Consider the following 16,084-nt stretch of genomic DNA (forward strand, 5'->3'; position numbering starts at 1 on the left):
TCTAGTTCACAGGACACTATTTAGCCCTCTGTTCTATTACTTACTATGGTTCGGTTTGCTTAAAATTGTTTAGATATGCTGTAATCTTCCCCAGTAGACTGTGAGCACTTTACAATCTTATGTAGCTCACTTATGTTGTTCATGGTAACTACTGCAATGTTTTGTACATATAATTGACCCTTGGACAACACAGGGGTTAGTGGCACCAATCCTTTTGGAAGTCCAAAATCCATGAATAACTTTATAGTAGGCCCTTCATATCCACAGTTCCATATCAGTGGATATAACAAACTACAGATTGTGTGGTGCTGTAGTATGTATTGAAAAAAAATCTGCATATATGTGGAGAGCACAGTTCAAAATCATGTTGTCAAAGGGTCAACTATAGCTAATACTTAGGAAGTCTTATTTTTTTGATACTCCAAAGTAGTATGTGTCTTTTTCAAATATATCTGGTATAAGAAAATATCATAGGATGGAAGGAATAAACATAATATTTTAAAGTTATGAAGGCTAGAAAGTCCAAGATCTAAGTGCCAGCCAATTAGCTTCCTGGTTAGATCTTTCTTCCTGATTCCTAGTAAACAAATTACTTATCACATAGAGTAGAGAGACAGAACTCTGATCTCTGTTCCTCTTCTTATAAAGACATTAATTCCATCAGAAGGACTATACCCCCATGCATTCTTCTAAACTCAAAATGAAAGGGGATTAAAAATATATTTGAATAAATTATGGCTGAAAACTTTCCAAATCTAAAGGATACTGATATCAATATATAGGGAGCACAGAGGGCTCCCGAAAATTGAACACAAACAGGCCCACCCCAAGATGTATTATAATAAAAATGGCATAGTTAAAGAGAGGATTCTAAAGGCAGCAAGAGAAAAGAAAAGTATTAATTATAAGGGAACCCCATAAGGCTATCAGCTGATTTCTCTACAGAAACACTACAGGCCAGAAGGGTGTGGCAAGATATACTCAAAGTGCTGAAAGAAAAAATTCTGCAACCTGAAATACTCTATCCAGCAAGAATATCATTTAAAATAGAAGGGGAAATAAATAATTTCTCCAACAAACAAAAACTAAAAGAGTACAGCAATACTAAACACATTCTGAAAGGGCCTCTCTAAATTGAAAAAAAAGGAGTAATAAGAAACAGGATGGAGGAAACCACAATTGGAAAGCAATCACTTAATAAGCCAGCATACAGATCTAAACATGAAGATGTTAAAAAAAAAGACATCAAAATCATACAATGTGGGGAAGGAAAGTAAGAACATATAGATTATTTTTTTTTGTATTTTAATGCTGTGTTTGAGCATATATGACTAACAGGCCAAAGCAAGCAGATATAGGAAGGTGTTAACATACTTAAAAACAAGGCAACCACAAATCAAATCCTAATATCTCATTCATAAAAACTGAAAAGAAAAGTACTCAAGTATAAAACAAATGGAAACCATCCAACCAAAAGATGACAAGAAGAAAAGAGAAACAAAGAATCAAATGGAAAACAAGGTTTAAATTGGCAATAAATATATATCTATCAATAATCACTTTAAATGTCAATGGACTAAATGCTCCAATCAAAGGACTCAGATTGGCAAATTGGATGAAAAAGCAAAAACCTTCAATCTTCTGCCTACAAAAAATGCACCTTAAGGCAAAGGACACATATAGATTGAAAAGATATTTCATGCCAATGGACAAGACAGGAAAGCAGAAGTTGCAATACTCATATCAGACAAAATAGACTTTAAAATGAAGGCCATAAGAAAGGCAAAGGACACTATTTAATGGTTAAAGGATCCATTCAAGTAGAGGATATTATAATCATCAATATATATGCCCCTAATATAGGAGCACCCAGATACTTACAACAAATACTAACAGATATAAAAGGAGAAATTGATGGGAATACAATCATAGTAGGAGACTTTCACACCCCACTAACATCATTGGACTGATCCTCTAGACAGAAATTCAATAAGGAAACAGATCCTAAATGGCAGAATAGAAAATTTAGACTTCTTTTTTATGCCTGAGTGGTATTCCCTTTTGCATATATATCACATATTCTTAGTCCATCCATCTGTTGATGGGCATTTAGGTCATTTCCATATCTTGGCTATTGTGAATATTGCTGCAATGAACATATAGTTGCATGTATCTTTTTCAATGAAAGTTTTGTCCAGATATGTGCCCAAGATTGGGATTGCTTAGTCATGTGGTAGTTCTATATTCAGATTTCTGAGGTACATCCATACTGTTTTCCATAATGGTGTAGCAAATTACATTTCCACCAAGAGTGTAGGAGCGTTCCTTTTTCTGCACACCCTCTCAAGAATTTGTTATTCGTGGACTTGTTAATTATGACCATTCTGACTGGTGTGAAGTGGTACTCATAGTAGTTTTGATTTGCATTTCTCTAACAATGAGTGATGTTGAGCATTTTTTCATGTGCTTGTTGGCCATGTGTATATCTTTATTTTTGTCTTTTTGTCTTTTTAGGGCCACACATACAACATATGGAGTTTTCCAGGCTAGGGGTCTAATCGGAGTTGTTGCTGCTGGCCTACACCAGAGCCATAGCAATGCCATATCTGAGCAGTGTCTGTGACCTACACCATAGCTCACAGAAATGCCAGACCCTTAACACACTGAGAAAGGCCAGGGATTGAACCCACAGCCTCATGGTTCCTAGTCGGATTTTTTTCTGCTGAACCATGATGGGAACACCCTGAGGATGTTTTTTAGTCTGCTGGAAATGAGGATATCATTCATTGAGATGTGTATTGTTAATTTTGAGTCCCATATATGAAGTGACTGCTATAACCCAAGCAGAGTTTACAGAGAAATACCTAAAGGTGAAAAAGGATGGGAAGAAGAAGATAACCATTTATGTCACTTGGTAGAATCTACCAGCCCATTCCTCTAGTCTCATTCATGCAAAATGAAATCCCCCCACAAAGATATTGTAAGTGTCTCTAATATGGTTAATATTATTATAAAATGTTACAGAAATAATTGGATTTTCAAAATTAGATATTTAATTCCACATATAGTTAAAAACTCTCTCTCATTACCAGCCCACATTACATATACCTAGAAACATTACAATCTGCATTTTTTTATTAAGTTAATATTCAAAGCAAATAATTTGGTTAGGTACCATACAATACTGAAATTACTGCCAAAAGGATGTTAATTCAAATCTACCTGTACTTTCAGAAAACACTGTGCCAGATATAAGTATTTTAATAAATCATTTTTTCAAACCTCTACAACTAGAGTTGTACATATTGGCTATTTTTTTTTGGTTAATAATGAGCTTCTGGTTTTACATATTTTATTCTAACTCCTTGAAGAAACTAGGCATTCCAATGTGTTTCATTCAGTTATTTCCTTAACAAAAAAATCTGAATTGAAGATACATAACCTTTGAGAATCTACGGAGGTAATCAAAGCCCCTCACCTTCTACCATCTTCTGTCTTCTCTTCCACCTATTCATAGTGACAAATAACAAGGATGATGGTAATGTAATGGCTTCAAATATGTGTAAGAGTAATAAATTTGGTAGAAAATCAGTGAACCCAGATTTATGGACTTAAACACTTAGGGTAATTTTGCTGTTTCATAGATGATCCTCGTGTGTTTGCATTAAAAATACAGTGTGATCTACCTATTTCAACATGGTCTTGAGAAGTAAACCAATTTTTCTAATTTAAATTTTATTTGATATTGGATCATAGTTGATTTACAATGTTGTTTTAATTTCAGGTGTACAGCAAAGTGATTGAATTATACATATACACATACAAATTCTTTTTCAGATTCTTTTCCCATATAGTCATTACAGAAGATTGAGTAAAATTCCCTGTGCTATCCAGTAGGTCCTTATTGATTATCTATGTAATATATAATATTGTGTATAAGTTAATCCCCAAATCTGAATTTATCCCACCCACAACCTCCACTTTAGCAACCATAAATTTATTTTTGAAGTCTGTCTCTTTCTGTTTTGTAAAATAAGTTTATTTGAAATATTTTTTAGATTGCACATATAAGTGATATCATATGATATTTGACTATGACTCAGTTCACTTAGTATAGGCTCTAGGTTGATTCATGTTGCTGCAAATGGCATTATTTCATTCTTTTTATGGCTGAGTAATATTTCATTGTATACTAGAGCGTCATTAATTATTACTCTGTTGATAAACATTAAGTTATTTCCATGCCCTTTCTAATGTAAATTATGTTGCAATGAATATTTGGGTGCACATATCTTTTCTAATTATAGTTTTGTTGAGATATAGGTCCAAGTGTGGGATTTCTGGATCGTCTGGTAATTCTATTTTTATTTTTAAAGAACCTCCATAATGTTTTCCATAGTGGTTGTACCAATTTATATCCCCACCAACAGTGTGGGAATCTTCCCTTTTCTACACACACTCTCCAGAATTTATTGTTTATAGACTTTTTTTATTATGGCTGCACCCACGGCACATAGAATTTCCTTGATCAAGGATTAAATTTGATCCCCAGCTGTGGCAAAGTACTATGCCAGGCTGGGGATCAAACTGATGACTTCACAGTGACCCAAGCCACTGATGTTGGATTCTTAACCCACAGCAAACAGGAACTTCCTGTTTGTGAACTTAAAAAATTTATATATATCCCACTTCAGATTTAATGACATATACAAACTTAAATTAAGGTGATGGAAGAAAGTATTAAATGCAGATGGAAATCATAGAAAAATAAGAACAGCAATACTCATATCAGACAGTATAGATTTTAAAATAAAGATGGCCATAAGAGGCGAAGAAGGACAGTATGTAATGATTAAAGAATCAAACCAAGAAAAAGATATAAGAATTCTAAATATATATGCACCCAAGATAGGAGAACTACAGTATATAAGGCAACTGCCAACAGTGTTAAAAGGGAAATCAATGGTAACACAATAATAGTAGGGACTTTAACACCTCACTTATAGCAATGGACAGATCATCCAAACAGAAAAACAACAATGGAACACAGTCCTTAAATGATACACTAGACCAAATAGATTTAACTGATATCTATAGGACTTTCTAAAACAAAGCATCAGAATATACCTTCTTCTCAAGTGCACATGGAACATTCTCCAGGATAGATCACATCTTGGGCCACAGATCAAGCCTTGTAATTTTTTTTTAAATTGAAATTCTTTCAAACATTTTCACTGATCATGATGCTATGAGAGTAAATCAACTATGAGGAAAAAAAAGACCAAAAAACAAACAAACAAACAAAAAAATCCCTGAAGCTAAACAAAATACCTCAAAAAAACTAATGGATCATTGTCAAAATTAAAAGATACTTAGAGACAAATGATATAACATTCCAAAACCAATGGGACATAGCAAAAGCAGCTCTGAGAGGGAAGTTTATGGCAATACAATAGTGTCTCAGGAAAGAATTAAAAAAAATCTCAAGTAAAAAACCTAAATTTATACCTTAAACAGCTAAAGAAGGAAGAATACATAAAGCCCATAATTAGTATATGGAAAGAAATTATAAGGAATAGAGCAGAAATTAATGACATAAAGACAAGGAAAACAATACAGAAGATCAATGAAACTAATGCTTGTTCTTTGAAAAGTTCAATAAAATTAATAAAATTTTAGCCAGACTCATAATAAAAGAGAGGGCTAAAATCAATAAAATTAGGATGAAAAGGAAGTTACAACTGACACCACAGAAATGCAAAGGATCATAAGAGACCAATATGGGCAACTGTATGCCAATAAAATGGACAAATTAGAAGAATTTGGGAGATAATTAGGGCTACAACCTACCAAGATGATCAAGGATGAAAAATAAAATATGAAGAACAATAATAAGCACTGAAATTGAAAATATGATTAAAACACTTCCAGGAGTTCCCATCATGGCTCAGTGGTTAATGAATCCAACTAGGAGCCATGAGGTTGCAGGTTCAATCCCTGGCCTCACTCAGTGGGTTAAGGATCCAGCATTGCTGTGAGCCATGGTGTAGGTCACAGATGCAGCTCAGGTCCCATGTTGCTGTGGCTCTGGCAAAGGCTGGTGGCTATAGCTCTGATTAGACCCCTAGCCTAGGAACCTCATTATGCTGCAGGTGCAGCCTTAGAAAGACCAAAAAAAAAAATTCCAAAAAGCAAAAGTCCAGGACCTTACAGCTTCACATGTGGATTCTATCCAACATTAAGAGAAGAGATAATACCTATTTTTCTGAAACTCTTATAAGAAAATTGCAGAGGAAGGAAAACTCCAAAGTTCAATCTATGAGGCCACCATCACCTTCTTACCATAACCAGACTAAGATATCACAAAAAAGAAAATTACAGGCCAATATCACTGATGAACATAGATGCAAATATCCTCAACAAAGTATTAGCAAACCACATCCAAATATATGTTAAAAAATTTGTACAACATGATCTAGTGGAACTTATTCAGGGATGCAAGGATTCTTCAATGTCTTCAATATCCACAAATCAAACATGTTACACCACATCAACAAAATGAAAAATAAAAAAAACATATGATCTACTTCACTCAGTGTGAGAGTCTCTAGTTCTATCCATGTTGCTGCAAAAGGCATTGTTTTGTTCTTTTTATGGCTGAGTAGTATTCCATTGTGTATATATCCCATATCTCTAATCCAGTCATCTGTCAATGGACGTTTGGGTTTTTTCCATGTCTTAGCTATTGTGAATAGTGCTGCAATGAACATGTGTCTTTTTCAAGGAAAACATTGTCCAGATATATGCCCAAGAGTGGGGTTGCTGTGTCATATGGTAGTTCTATGTATAGTTTTCTAAGGTACCTCCATACTGCTTTAATGGGAGAAAAAAGAATGTATATATATATGTGTAACTGGGTTACCATGCTGTACAGTACAAAAAAAAATGTATTGGGGAAATAACAATAAAAATATGATAATCTCAGTAGATACAGAAAAAGCTTTTAACAAAACTCAACACAATTTCTGATATACATTCTCCAGAAAGTGGTCGTAGAGGGGAACCACCTCAACATGATAAAAGCCATATAGGACAAGCCCACAGCTAGCATTATTCTCAATGGTGAAAAACTAAAAACATTTCCACTAAGTTCAGGAACAATACAAGGATGTCCACTTGTAGCATTACTATTCAACATAGTTTTAGAAGCCCTAGCAATGGCGATTAGAGAAGAAAAAGAAATAAAATAATTCAAATTGGAAAAGAAGTAAAATGATCACTGTTTGCACATGAAATAACAATATACCTAGACAATCCTAAAGACACTGCCATAAAAATATTAAAGCTCATCTTTGAATATGGTAAATTTGCAGGATACAAAATTAAAACGCCCAAATTGATAACATATTTATATATTAACGGTTAAAGATCAGAAAGAGAAATTAGGAAAATAATCTCATTTACCATCACATCAAAAATAATAATATACCTAGAAATAAGCTTACCTAAAGAGACAAAAGGCCTGTACTCTGAAAACTCTAAGACACTGTTGAAAGAAATCCAAGATGATACAAATAGATGGAAAGATCTACAATGCTTTTGGATTTGAAGAATAAATATTGTCCAATTGCTCTACTACCTAAGACAATCTACTGATTCAATGAATCTCATATCAAATTACCAATGGCATTTTTCACAGAACTAGAACAAAATATTTTAAAATTTGTATGGAAATGCAAAAGGCCATGAATAGCCAAAGCCATATTGAAAAGAAAAAAAACATAGGTGGAGGAATCAGGCTCCCTGACTTCAGACTATACTACAAAGCTGCAGGCATCAAAATACAACGGTACTGGAACAAAAACAGAAATATGGATCCATGGAACAGGATGGAAAGCCCAGAAATTAACATAAACACATATGGTCAACTAATCTATGACAAAAAAATCTATGAAAAAAGGAAAACTAGTATCTTCAATAAGTTGTGCTGGGAAAACTGGACAGCTACATGTAAAAGAACAAAATTAGAACATATTCTAACTCCATACACTAAAATAAACTCAAAATGTATCAAAAATTTAAATGTAAGCACAGATATTTTAAAACTCCTAGAGGAGTGTTTAGGCAAAACACTATTTGACCTAAATAACAACAACATCTTTTTTGATCCACCCTTAGAAAAATGACAATAAAGACAAAAATAAACAAACTGGACCTAATTAAACTCAAAAGCTTTTGCACAGCAAAGGAAACTAAAGAACAAACTAATGCCATCTGCAGCAACCTGGTTGGAACTAGAGACTCATACTAAGTGAAGTAAGTTAGAAAGAGAAATGCAAAAAAAAATGATCACTTATATTTGGAATATAATATATGTCATAAAAGAACCTTTCCACAGAAAGAAACTCAAGGACATGGAGAACAGACTTGCAGTTGTCACAGGTGAGGGGAAGGAAATGGGTGGACTGGGAGTCTGGGGTTAACAGATGCAAACTATTGCATTTGGAGTGGATAAGAATGAGATCCTTCTCTGCCAAGACCAGCTCAGCAGGATGGGGCTGAAGAATGTGTGCTGTGGAACTTAAGGAAAAGAGTTAACATAAAACAAGACACAGAGACATTTATCTTAAGTAAAGGTGGGGACTGGAGGACTCAAGATCTCAGGGACAAGAGCCCTGCCACAAGAAACCACACTGCTTTCATTGTACTCTTTAGATGAGATCAAGTGAGGAGGGGCTATGGGTGTGGTGGATATAGGGTTTGTTTACTATTCTATAAGTTCTTTTACTATTTTAAAAGCCACTTAGCTGGTAAAAGGTTAAGCTTTTACTCTGACCTTTAGGCACATAACAATCTTTGTTCTTAAGCTTAAGTCATTTACCAGCACTGTGACTGTTTTTCAAGCAGCAAGATTGGATAAAGTAAAGAATGAAGATGGGATAAAGTAAAGAAGAATGAGATGGAGTTTTCAAAGAAACATGTCTGTGACACTTCTCTATAGCACAGGGAACTAAATCTAGTCACTTGTGATGGAATTAGATGGAGGATAATGTGAGAAAAAGAATATATATATATATATATATATATATATATATATATATATATATATATATATAACTGCATCACTCTGGTATATAGTAGAAATTGACAGAACATGGTAATGGAAATCAACTATAATGGAAAAATAAAAATCATAAAAGAAAAAAAGAAAAAGAACAACAACTCACAGAATAGGAGAAAATCATTGTAAATGATGCAACCAACAAAGGCTTATCTCCAAAATATAAAAGCAACTCATACAACTCAACAACAAAAACACAAACAACCCAAACAAAAAATGGGCAGAAGACCTACATAAACATTTCTCCAAACAAGACATACAGATAGCCAGCAGGCATATGGAAAATGCTCAACATCACTAATTATTAAAGAAACACGAATCAAAACTACAATGAGCTACCACCTCACACTGGTCAGAATGACCATAATTAATTCAACAAATGTCAAAGAGGATGGGGGGAAAAGGGAACCCTCCCTGTCTGTTGCTGTTAATGTTAAATTGATACAGCCACTGTGGAAAACCACATGGAGGTTCCTTAAAAAACTAAATATAGTACTATCATATGATCCAGCAATCCCACTCCTGGGAATCTATCCAGACAAAATATTCATTTAACAATATATCTGCACCCATACATTTATTGAAGCACTAGTCACAATAGCCATGACATGGAAACAACCTAAATGTCTATTTACAGATAAATATATTAAGAAGATGTACATATACATAATGGAATACTACTCAGCCATAAAAAGAACAAAATAATGCTATTTGCAGCAACATGGATGGATCTAGTGATTTTCATACTAAGTGAATTAAGTCAGAAAGAGAAAGACTAGTAGCATATGATATCACTTATAAGTGGGATCTAAATATGGCACAGATGAATTGATCTACAGAACAGAAACAGACTCATGGACACAGAGAATAAACTTGTGGTTGCCAAGGTGCAGAGGGAGGAAGAGGGATGGACTGGTAATTTGGGGTTAGATGCAAACTATTACATGTAGACTGGATTAGCGATGAGGTCCTGCTATATAGCACAGGGAAATATATCCAATCACTTGTGATAGAACATGAGAAAGATACAATGAAAAAAGAATGTACACATATATATAACTGGATCACTTTGCTGTACAGAAGAATTGACAGAATATTGTAAATCAACAAAATTTTTATTATACTTGATTTGCAATATTCCTTCAATTTCTTCTGCACAGCAAAGTGACCTATCCACACATACACATACATTCATTTTTTTTTCATACTATCTTCCATCATGTTCTAACCCAACACTGCACACAGTTCCCTGTGCTATAGAGTAGGACCCCATTACTTATCCATCCTAAGTGTAATAGTTTGCATCTACAAACTCCAAATTCCCCATCCATCCCCTTCTCTACCCTTCCCGTCTGGCATAAACAAGTCTGATCTCCATGTCCCTGATCTATTTCTATTTTGTAGATAGATCATCTGTGCCATATTTTAGACTCCATATATAAATGATATCATATGATGTTTGTCTTTTTCCTTTTTTTAGTGTTATGAAAATAATAATAAAAACTTTACTAAAAAATAACCAAAAGTTAAAATAATGTAAAATTTACCAAAAATGATTGGCATGCACTGATATTAATAATTCCTGATATATATAGAATTGTTTTTTACCATCTATTTTTTCTTTTTATTTTTTTAATCATTTATTTGTATATATATTTTTTCTACTGTACAGCATGGTGACCCACTTATACATACATGTATGCCTTCTTTTTTCTCACACCACCTATTCCATCATAATTGACTAGACAGAGTTCCCAGGGCTACACAGCAGGATCCCATTGCTAATCCATCCCAAAGTCAACATTCTGCATCTATTTACCCCAAGCTCCCAGTCCCTCCACTTCCCCCTTGGCAACCACAAGTCTATTCTCCAAGTTTATGATCTTATTTTCTGTGGAAAGGTTCCTTTGTGCTGTATATTATATTTCAGATATGTGATATTATATGGTATTTGTCTTTCTCATTCTGACTTACTTAACTCAGGATGAGAGTGTCTAGTTCCATCCATGTTGCTGCAAATGGCATTATTTTGATCTTTCTTACAGCTGAGAGGTTTTCCATTATGTATATATATATCATTTCAAAGGGGAAATCAGTAAAATAGCAATTCAAAAAACAATAGACAAAATCAATCAAACCAAGAGCTAGTTCTTTGAAAAGGTAAAAAAAAAATAGACAAACCTCTGGTTAGAATCACCAAGAAGAGGATAGAAAAAACCCAAATAAACAAAATAAGAAATGAAAAAGGAGAAGTCATAACAGATACTACAGAAATACAAAAAAAATAATAGAAAACTATCAACAACTATATGCCAACAAATCTGAAAACCTAGAAGAAATGGACAAGATTCTAAAGACTTACAGCCTGCCAAAACTGAATCAAGAAGAAATAGATCAGAGTTCCCATTGTGGTGCAGGGTTTAATGAATCTGACTAGGAACCATGAGGTTGTGGGTTTGATCCCTGGCCTTGATCAGTGGGTTAACGATCCAGTGTTGCCGTGAGCTGTGGTGTAGGTTGCAGATATGGCTCGGATCCTGCGTTGCTGTGACTCTGGTGTAGGCCGGTGGCTACAGCTCCGATTCGACCCCTAGCCTGGGAACCTCCATATGCCATGGGAGTGGCCCTAGAAAAAGGCAAAAAGACAAAAAAAAAAGAAGAAGAAGAAATAGTTCAACTGGACAGACCAAACACTAGAAATGAAATTGAATATGTCAGAAAAACACTCCCTACAAATAAAAGTCCAGGACTAGATGGCTTCACAGGTGAATTCTACCAAACATACAAAGAGGATCTGATGCCCATCCTCCATAAACTTTTTCAAAAGTTTGAAGAAGAAGGAATACTCCCAAAGACATTCTATGATTCAAAAATCACCCTAATGCCAAAACCAGAAAAAGATACCACCAAAAAAGAAAACTATCAGGCAATATCTTTGATGAATTTAGATGCAAAAATTCTCAACAAAATTTTAGCCAACTAAATCCAACAACTTATCAAAAAGATCATACACCATGACCAGGTGGGATTCATCCCTGGTGCACAAGGATGGTTCAACATACATAAATAAATCAATGTCATAACCACATTAACAATAGAAAAGTCAAAAAACACATGATCATCTCAATACATAGAGAAAAAGCATTTGACAAAGTCCAAAATCCCTTCACGATCAAAACTCTTACCAAAGAGGGTATAGAGGAAACATACCTTAACATAATCAAAACCATTTATGACAAACCCACAGCAAATATAATACTCAATGGAGAAAAGCTGAAAGCCTTTCCACTAAAATCTGGAACAAGACAAGGATGCCCACACTCACCACTGTTATTCAACATAGTACTGGAAGTCCTAGCCACAGCGATCAGACAAACAAAAGAAATGAAAGGCATCTAAGTTGGAAGAGAAGAGATCAAACTGTCACTGTATGCAGATGACATGATACTATACATAGAAAACCCTAAGGACTCAACCCAAAAATTACTTGAACTGATCAACAATTTCAGGAAAGTAGCAGGATATAAGATTAACATTCAGAAATCAGTCGCACTTCTGTATACTAACAAGGAAATATTAGAAAAGAAAAAAAAATACAATACTTTTAAAAATTGCACCCCAAAAAATCAAATACCTGGGAATACACCTAAACAAGGAGGTAAAGGACTTATATGCTGAGAACTATAAAACATCAATCAAGGAAATTAAATAAGATGTGAATAAATGGAAAGATATCTTGTGCTCCTGGGTTGGAAAAATTAATATTGTAAAAATGGCCATACTCAACAAAGAAATCTACAGATTCAATATGGTCCCTATCAAATTACCCAAGACATTTTTCACAGAACTAGAACAAACAATCCAAAAATTCATATGGAAGCACAAAAGACCCAGAATTGCCAAAGCAATTCTGAAGAACAAAAGCAAGCAGGAGGCATAACTCTTCCAAATTTCAGGCAATACTACAAAGCCACCATCATCAAGACAATGTGGTACTGGTACCAAAACCAACATATAGACCAATGGAACAGAATAGAGAATGCAGAAATAAACCCTGACACCTATGGTCAATTAATCTTTGACAAAGGAGGCAAGAATATAAAATGGGAAAAAGACAGTCTTTTCAGCAAATATTACTGGGAAACCTGGACAGCTGCATGCAAAGCAATGAAACTACAACACACAATCACACATGCATAAAAATAAACTCAAATTGGCTTAAAGACTTAAATATAAGACAAGATACCATCAAAATCCTGGAAGAGAACATAGGCAAAACATTCTCTGACATGACCTTACATATGTTTTCTCAGGTTAGTCTCCCAGAGCAACAGAAATAAAGGCAAAAATAAACCAATGGGACCTCATCAAACTGACAAGCTTTTGCATAGCAAAGGAAACCAAAAAGGAAACATTAAAAAACAGCTTAGAGAATGGGAAAAAATTGTTTCAAATGATGCAATTGACAAGGGCCTAATCTCTAAAATATACAAACAAGTTATATAACTTAGAAAAAAAAAAACAATAACCCAATTGAAAGATGGGCAAAAGACTTGAATAGACATTTCTCCAAAGAAGAAGTTCAGATGGCCAACAAGCATTTGAAACAATGCTAAACATCAAAGATTATTAGAGAAATGCAAATCAAAATTACCATGAGACACCACCTCACACCAGTTAGAATGGCCATCATTAATAAGTACACAAATAAAAAATGCTGGAGAGGGTGTGGAGAAAAAGGGGATCCTCCTGAACTGTTGTTGGGAATGTAAGCTGGTACTACCACTATGGAGAACAGTAAGTATGTATCTTAAAAACCTATTATAGAACTACCATATGACCCAGCAATCCCACTCTTGGGCCTATATTCAGAAAAACTCTACTTAAAAAGATACATGCACCCACATATTCATTGCAGCACTATTCACAGTAGCCAAGGCATAGAATGAACCCAAATGTACACTGATAGATGATTGGATCATGTAGATGTTGTATATGTCTTTCTCCTTTTAACTTACTTCACTTAGTATGAGAATCTCTAGTTCCATTCATGTCGCTGCAAATGGCATTATTTTGTCCTTTGTCATGGCTGTATAACTACCTCATTGTAGTTTGGAATTCCATTTCTCTATTAATTAATGATGTTGAGCATTTTTTTTCATGTGCCTGTTGGCCATTCATATATCTTTTTGTGGGAATATCTATTTAGGACTTCTGCCCATTTTTAGATAGTTTTTTTGTTTGTTTGTTTTTTGTTTTTTTGCTATTTAGGTTTATGAGTTTTTGTGTACTTTGGAAATTAAGCCCTCATCAGTTGCATTGTTTCCAACAATTTTCTCCCATTCCTAGGTTGTTTTCATTTTTTTCATTGTTTCCTTTGCTGTGCAAAAGCTTGTAAGTTTGATTAGTTCCCATTGGTTTATTTTGCTATTATTTCTATTGCTTTTGGAAACTGACCTAAGAAAACTTTTTTACTGTTGATGTCAGAGAATTTTTTGCCTATGTTCTCTTCCAGGTTTTTGATGGTGGCCATTCTAACTAGTATGAAATGATACCACATCATAGTTTGATTTGCATTTCTCTAATAGTGATGTTGACCATCTTTTTATTTTTATTTTTTGGCCGTCTCTATCTTCTTTGGATAAATATATATTTGTATCTTCTGCCTATATTTTGATTGTTTTTTTATACAGAGTCGCATAAGCTCTTTATATATTTTGGAGATTGATCCCTTGTCAGTTGCTTCATTTGTTGTAATGAATTCATTTGAATAATAAAAAAATAAAATAAAATAAAAAGATTTTCTCCCATTTTGTTGGTTGCTTCTTATTTTGTTTCTGGTTTGCTTTGCTGCGCCAAAGTTTAAAGTTTAATTAGGTGTCATTTGTCTACTTTTGTTTTTATTTCATAAATCTAGGAGGTGGATCCAAATATATTACTGAGAATTATGTCAAATAGTAATCTTCACATGTTTTCCTCTAAGAGCTTTATAGTATCCAATCTTGCATTTGTCTTTAATCCATTTTGAGTTTAATTTTTTGTATGTTAGAGAATGCTCTAATATTTTATTTTTTTACATGTAGCTATCCAACTATGATAAAAAAACAGTCTATAAAATGGGCATAGAGTGAACCTAACTCAACACAGTAAAGGTAATATATGACAAATCCCCAGCTAACATCATATTAAGTGTTGAAAAGCTGAAATTATTTATTTTAAGATAGATAACAAGACAAGGTTGTTCAATCTCGCCACTGCTATTCAACATAGTTTTGAAGTCCTAGCCATGGTAATCAAAGAAGAAATGAAACAAAAGGAAGCCATATAGGAAAAGTAAAATTGTCACTGTTTGCAGATTACATGTTATGTTACATAGATAATATCAAAAATGCTACCCAGAAACTGCTGAAACTTATCAATGACTTTAGTAATGTTGCAGGATACAAAATTAATACCCAGAAAGTTCTTGCATTTCTCTACACCAACAATGAAAACTAATAAAGAAAACAATCTTATTTACCATCATATCCAAAATAATTAAATACCTATGAATATACTTACTTAAATAGGAAAATTTTCTATTCTATGCTGATGAAAGAAATTGAAAATGGCATGAATAGATGGAAAGATGTGCTGCGGTCTTGGATGGGATGAATCAATATTGTCAAAATGACAAGTTACCTAAGGCAATCTTCAGATTTAGTGAAATCCGTGTCAAATTACCAGTGGCATTTTTCACAGAAATTTAACAAAATTTTTAATTTTTTATGGATATACGCAAGACCCCAAATAATCAAAGCAATCGTGGGAAAGGAAAACCAGGTGGATGATTCAGAATCCCTAACTTCAGATTATACTTATAGCTTATTATACTTAATCAAAACATGGTGGTACTGGCATGAAAACAGAAATGTAGATCAATGGAACAGGATAGAAAGCCCAGAAACAATCTCACACACTTAT

The sequence above is a fragment of the Phacochoerus africanus genome, chromosome X (genome assembly GCF_016906955.1).
Source record: "Phacochoerus africanus isolate WHEZ1 chromosome X, ROS_Pafr_v1, whole genome shotgun sequence".
In the NCBI taxonomy this organism is placed as follows: domain Eukaryota; kingdom Metazoa; phylum Chordata; class Mammalia; order Artiodactyla; family Suidae; genus Phacochoerus; species Phacochoerus africanus.